Raw genomic sequence first — 7,634 nt, forward strand, 5'->3', positions numbered from 1 at the left:
TATGGTGGGATTGGAAGGGAGTCCTCTATTACGAGCTCCTTCAGGAAAACCAAACGATTAATTCCAACAAGTACTGCTCCCAGTCAGACCGACTGAAAGCAGCACTCGATGAAAAGGGTCCAGAATTAGTCAACAGGAAATGCATAATCTTCCATCAGGATAATGCAAGACCGCATGTTTCTTTGATGACCAGGCAAAAACTGTTACAGCTTGGCTGGGAAGTTCTGATTCATCTGCCATATTCACCAGACATTGCACCTTTGGATTTCCATTTATTTCGGTCTTTACAAAATTCTCTTAATGGAAAAAATTTCAACTTCCTAGAAGACTGTAAAAGGCACCTGGAACAGTTCTTTGCTCAAAAAGATGAAACGTTTTGGGAAGATGGAATTATGAAGTTGCCTGAAAAATGGCAGAAGGTAGTGGAACAGAAGGGTGAATATGTTTTTCAATAAAGTTCTTGGTGAAAATGAAAAATGTGTTTTTTATTTTTACTTAAAAAACCGAAGGCACTTTTTGGCCCACCCAATATTATTATTCCCACAGAAAAAAACTAGGGAACACACAAGGATGAAGTAATTAATCATACACCAGGACAGGGAAGGAACCAAAATGAAATGTTTTGGATTTGGAAACCCCCATACTAACTGATAGACTCTGATGCCAGCCCTTGACAGGCACTGAGTATGCTTGTTCCTTATTTTCACAATTATACTCACACTACACTTGTATTGAGAAAACATGGTAATGCTCAAATGAGTAGGACTCTCTAAGCATTAAAGGTAAGTGATGGATGAGGAATTCCTATAGGATGGTGAAGCGAAACTTTAGGAAACATCACTGATCCCTGTGCCTATATACTGGCCTTCGTCAGACAGTTTTTAAAAATCAGGCACAGACTCTTCAGGATTCATGCAGATAAAGATAAACTATGGGAAACATTCCAGCCGTCTGTGACATAGATGCACAGTGGGCAGGCGATGGTGTGCATTTCTGTAGAAAATGACCATCAGTCAGTCTACCAGCTTGGAACTTGTTGCCAAAAGCGGAAACAAGCCATCATTAGTGTTAATGGAGTTGCTGGCTGACAGGTAATGAGGCTATTGATCAGACAAAAGCTCTGTGGCCCCTTTTCCCCTTGGAACTCCCGGAACTGAGCATGTGCAGCGTTACAATGGAAATTTCCCTCAACGAATCCTTTCCACCATGTCCTGGTAAATCTTCACAAAGTAGTCCTCAAATATATAACTTAGTTTCATATATCATCTAGCTGTTGATTTCCACTGTCCAGAATCATCTGGTGAAAAGACAAGCGAGCAGGCTAAAAAGAAACTGGACATAAAACAACCCCACCCATTCTGCATTATCTGCATTCATAGCTCTTTTGGGGCCTACTACCCATTTCTTAGGCTCCGCCACTATACACGTTCCTGCCCTTCACTTGTGGCTGTAAAGGACTGTACCCACCAAGGCCTCCCCAGGTGACTGCGTTCACATGCGGATTCCCACCTACATTTTAAATGACATTTTCCATCAATATGGGGAAGGCAGAATCAACAGGATGTTGTGGCTTCCCTGCATAGGACAATTATCTCAGGCAATAAGGGTTGAAGGTTGTCACTGAAGCGTGTACATGATAACGAGGGGAGCAAAAAAAATCAATGTATAGAGCACAAAGCTCTCAAGGAAGGAGAATGCCAGTGAGTCACATAGAAATAAAGCATACAGGGCTTCCCTGGTGGCGCAGTGGTTAAGAATCTGCCTGCCAATGCAGGGGACAAGGGTTTGAGCCCTGGTCCGGGAAGATCCCACATGCCGCGGAGCAACTAAGCCCTTGTGCCACAACTACTGAGCCTGCACTCTAGAGCCCGCGAGCCACAACTACTGAGCCCACATGCCACAACTACTGAAGCCCGCGTGCCTAGAGCCCGTGCTCCGCAACAAGAGAAGCCACCTCAATGAGAAGCCCGTGCACCGCCATGAAGAGTAGCCCCTGCTCACAGCAAGTAGAGAAAGCCCGAGCGCAGCAACGAAGACCCAACGTAGCCAAAAATAAATAAATAAAATACATAAATTAAAAAAAAAAATAAAGCATACATTTTGTATCTGTTTGCCAAGAATGGAAGCTGTAGGCTTATTGAAATCAACCTAAGTTACACATAGATAAAGATAAATGGACTGTGTATTGTTACAAAGAAAAAACAAAATGGAATCACTTGTGCTAAGCCCCACATCAGCAAACCAAACTTAATACCTAACCTAATTGCAGTTACAACCTCCCCCAGGAATATAGTCTTAACCCAGCGGTCCCCAACCTTTCTGGCACCAGGGACCAGTTTCACGGAAGACAATTTTTCCATGGAAAGTATGGGGGAGGGGGGGAATGGTTTCGGGATGATTCAAGCGCATTACATTTATTGTGCACTTTATTTCTATTACTATTACATTGTAGTATATAATGAAATAATTATACAACTCACCGTAATGCTGACAGGAGGTGGAGCTCAGGTGGTAATGGGAGTGATGGGGAGCGGCTGTAAATACAGATCAAGCTTCGCTCATTTGCCCGCCGCTCACCTCCTGCTGTGTGGCCCGGTTCCTAACAGGCCATGGACTGGTACCGTTCCATGGCCCGGGGTTGGGGACCCCTGTCTTAACCGGTCAGTATGGAAATTTCTGGTCAGCACCAGTGAGGGAATCTACCACACAGCTCCCTTCTGTCCCCCATAGGTAGCTTACCTAAGCCTGAAGCAATCCACTCTTTTCCTCCTTTTGCTTATAAAAGCCTTCCATTTTGTACAGGTCCTCAGAGCTCCTCTCTGCTTGCCAGATGGGATGCTACCCAGTTCATGAATCGTTTAATAAAGCCAATTAGACCTTTAAATTTTACTCGGTTAAATTTTTGTTTGTTAACAGTGTGTACAGGTAGACACACATGCACATACACAGAAACCTGTCGCATCCAAAGCTTTTTCTGCATATCTTGATTTTACTATATTTTCTGAATATTAAGCAGGAAAACCTTTCTGTAGAATAATTAACTTACCTGCAAGTTTGAGCAGTTGTGGAATAGAAAACTTGCTAATGAACGCTATTCACCTGGGTTTTGTTGATGCTGGATGGGAATAGAGAAGATTTCTTTTTCTGAAACTCCCACCAAAGTCCCAAGGAGTGTTCTCAGGCTGACAGTTGCTGGTGAGGACAGCCCTTGGCAAACACAACAGCCGCCCTGGGCCCACAGCAGGTCCCCATTCCCCTCAGAACAAGGCATGCAGAGTTGGCTGGATACACTTCCAACTATCACTGAGGCAAGTTCCAGCAAGAGTAAAATTGGGTGACATCATACAAAGACCTAAGCAAGGGGTTCCAGTCTTTTACTAAGAATTATCTCCTGGAAGTGAAGCTGTCCATTTGTTTTTAGAGCTTATGATTTCATAAAATAGACAAAATTTCCATTTCCCTGGCTCAGAGATTTTTGGCAATCTCTCTGTAGACTTAGTTTGATTTCCTATCCTCTACCTGCTCTTCAGCAGAGAAAATCTGACCATGGGCCTAATTTCAGAAGAGTACTGTTTTGTAACCGTCTTCATTGTAGCTTCTAAGACCACCTTAGTGAGCTTCCCTGTGTACACAAAGGGAACCTGGGTTTGGCGGGCACTAGAATAGGAGACAGCGCCCCCTGGAGGAAATTGGTGAACAAAGCTGGCAGAGAAACTGCTACAACCAGGACGGCTTATGAGTCAGCAGTGGCCCAAGGACCCCTTTAACTTGTGCACCTTTGACGTTCCCAACTGTAAATTGGCTATTCTCACTTCTGCCATCCTGTCCATCTTCTTACGCTTGGAAGTTCAGGTCAGAGGTCCTCCACACTTCCCTCCTCAGAAAGCACTTTTGATTTATCCAAAATTTTATGTGTTTTCATATTTGGCTATTTTTAAGATCAGTGAGAGACACCATCAACGGGAATGCCAAAATTGTGAAACATCAGAAAGTAAATTAAAATGAATCATGAGGTTTCATGCAGATATGCTGGGGGAGAAGGGAACAGGTTGCCAGTTCTTTCTTTCCAGAAAAAAACCCCTGATGTCCTGGGGTTTCCCAGCCCTCCTGGCCTGGGCAGGGTAACCACACCTTTTTATGGGGTAGTCCCTGGCTCAGAAGACTACAGCTTTTGGTCATAATTACCTAATATCTAACCAACTGAAGACTAGAGAATATATGGCTGCTATTTTTACTACCATCCTTCTAGTTTCCAAATAATTTTGCAGTGTAATCTGCTTATGGCCAACTCTTTACTTATATTCTCTATGTAACACGGAGGTTGGTTCTAGTTTTTTTGCCTTTTAGAAACTTCCCTGAAGTCATAACATTGGTTTTTTTCTTTTCATTAAAAAATATCTGTGGCCCAGAAATTCTATGCTGAGGTATCTACCTAAGAGAACCAAAGGGTTCAAATCTATTTCTTGTATCAGGGGTGTAGGAGGAAGGTAAAAGGAATACTCTTCCTCAGCACCTGGATTTTCAGGGTTTTCTGTGAAGGCCTTGAGCAATGTTTTTTTGTTTTTGTTTTTGAAAGACTTTCTTTCTTTCTTTATGGCTGTGTTGGGTCTTCGTTTCTGTGCGAGGGTTTTCTCTAGTTGTGGCAAGCGGGGGCCACTCTTCATCGCGGTGCGCGGGCCTCTCACTATTGTGGCCTCTCTTGTTGCGGAGCACAGGCTCCAGATGTGCAGGCTCAGTATTTGTGGCTCACGGGCCCAGTTGCTCCGCGGCACGTGGGATCTTCCCAGACCAGGGCTCGAACCCGTGTCCTCTGCATTGGCAGGCAGACTCTCAACCACTGCACCACCAGGGAAGCCCTGAGCAATGGTTTTTAAGGGGTATCCTCACCAGCCACAAAGCACTACTTTAATCTGAGGCAGCTGGAGCTCATTACCAGGATCAAGGGTGGGAACAGGAGGCCCTACTTCCTTTCTTCTTCCTGCTTGTGCCCGGCTCCTCCTGTTCAGCTCAGAGGTATATCTATCTCTCCTCCTTAAACCTCTGGACCTGCAGGAGCTCATCTGGGCCTCCGGACCTTAAGGTGGAGCAGCCGATCTGCCTGGCTCAATACGAGATTCTCATATTCTTAATTCCAAAGCAGTGTCACCTGATACTAATTGAACTGTCAAACGTTCACAGATCAGTTTTGCTATCATGTACAGGAGGCTCCAAAGTATATCTTACACTCAAGTTATTTTAAGAGATGAAAGAAAGGGGAAATTGTTATTGTTCTTTTCCTAAGGAAGAAGGTAACAAATAGCCAAGAAGAACATGCATTGAGAAATTGGCAGCTTTCTTGTGTGTGGACACGTTCCATTTTTAGCATCCCTGTCCTCACGTTATGGGATGGGGAGGGTGGGAAGGAGAAAAGGTGCTCATGGGTCTTTGGGATGAGGCGGCGTAGAAGCAGCTTAGTTCATGACTGACTCCCAGTGAATGCTGGCAGCTGGGGAGGAGGGAGGTCCAACGTTGCTGCAGCGGTGCCAGGCGTGCAATAGATGGGTAGCCAAGGGGGTCAGCGAGCGTTCCTGTAGAAAAACGCCATACTCAGAACGACTGTGCTAAGTCAAGGCAGCGTTCATTAAGTATTTGTTCAGGCTCAGGAGCTACAGGAATAAATGGAAACAGTCCCTGCCCTTGAGGGTCACTCGGTCTTGGGTGGGAGGAGGGGAGTGAGTAGTAGGGGGTGAAGGAGAGCAGGAGATATGAGGAGATAGATCCATTTAAAACATTCTTTCCTATAATAGGTAACTGACCTGAGGCTTCCTTGCAGGGGGAGCAGGAGTTAGGTTTATTTAATCCACTATTCTGTTGGCAATCACAGCAAGCCCTCAAGGACTTTTCAGGAGAATGAGGGCCTAGTTTATCCCCCTTGACGTAAACGTCAGAGGTGTGGGGAGGCTCCGCTTTTCCTAGAAACTGTACTTGCCTCTGTAATTCATTGACGGCATGTGCTGTGGGAAGAGGACAAGTGGATTGAAGTTAAAGCATGAGAGCCTGCTTGGTTCAGATACTCACTAGTTGTATAATCTTTATACTCAAAGTGGGTTTATTGTACACAACACGTAGCTGGGTCTTTGTTTTTTTATCCACTCTGGCAATCCCTGTCTTTTAATTAGTGTATTTTGACCATTCACATTTATAGTTATTACTTATACAGTTGGATAAATATGTTTGTAGCTTTTCTATTCATTGTGCTTGTTCTTTTTTTTCCTCTGGTTTTGAACATTTTTATGTGATTCCGATTTACCTCTTCTCTTAGAATATCAATTACATTTTTTTATATTGTTTAGCAGTTGCCCTCAAGTTTACAATAAACACGTATAACTAATCTGAGTCCACCTTCAAATAACACTATACTGCTTCATATGTAGTGCCCAGTCTACTGGTAAGCCATCAGAGGCATTACACTGTTACACTTCTGTGGATTTCTAGCATTTCCTTTTGATTTTTCTTAGAGTTTCCATCTCTCTGCTTACACTACCTATCTGTTCTTTCATGATGTCTACTTTTTCCATGAGAGCCCTCCACATATTAGTTGGTTATTTTAAATTCCCTGCCTGAGAATTCCAACATTTGTGTCATATCTGAGTCTGGTTCATATTGTTGTTGTTGTTGTTGTTGTTGTTGTTTTGTCTTTTAGCATGCCTTGCAATTTTTTGGTTAAAATCCAGACATAATGTATATCAGGTAATAGGAACTGAGGTAGAAGGCCTTTCGTGTTAGGATGTATGTTAACCTGTGAGCGGCTGGGCTGTGGGTAATGTTTGCTGCAGCCATAGGTGCTGGAGGCTCCAGCTTCCTCCAGGGTCCTTGCTGCTACCTCCTCTATTGTCCCTGGGCTTCCCTAGGAACTACTCCTTAAACAGAGTCTGTGCCTTGCAGCTCTCCCAGCTGTAACTCACGGTCATTGTATTTGATTTCTGGTGCTCTGGAGGCAAGGCGTGGGGAGGGGGTGGCATTCTACAATTGTAGCCTTAAATCTCAGTCTTTTAGTGGGCCTGTGTCTCCAGGCTGTCACCTTTACAGGTGTTTCTTAGCTATTTTTTTTACCCGAGGTGAGACAGGAAGGCTTGAGGGGGCTGGAATTGGGTAAATGCCCATCTCCCATGTGGGATAAGGCTCTGGTGAAGTCTTTCACTCTAGCAAGTAGCCCTTTGTTATGGAGGGTGTTCTGGGCATAGTTCAAAATGGTTACCTTTCTCCTCTATCTGCAGAGCCAGGAGGAGATTTTTCTTGACTCTTCATCATAAGAATGCCTGGTAGCTCACACTCAACCTCCAGCAATTTGTCAAGATTACCACGTAAGTGATCCTACGGTCCACGACTCTGGTGGTTTCTGCTACAGGTAAGCTGATCTCAGCTGAGAATCTCCGTTTTCACCCATCTCATGATTCTCTGACGAGTATTAAGGAAAGGTGTTGATTTTCAGTTTTCTCAGCGTTTTTCTTGTTGTAACAATAGGAACGACAACTTCCAAGCCCTTTTTACACACTGGGCCTGAAACCAGAAGTCTAGCTGTACAATCTTGAGCAAGTTAACTCCTCTGAAGCCATTTCTCCCTTTATGATATAGTGATAATAAATCTTTTAGGC

This window comes from Eubalaena glacialis, chromosome 14 (assembly GCF_028564815.1).
Source record: "Eubalaena glacialis isolate mEubGla1 chromosome 14, mEubGla1.1.hap2.+ XY, whole genome shotgun sequence".
Taxonomy (NCBI): Eukaryota; Metazoa; Chordata; class Mammalia; order Artiodactyla; family Balaenidae; genus Eubalaena; species Eubalaena glacialis.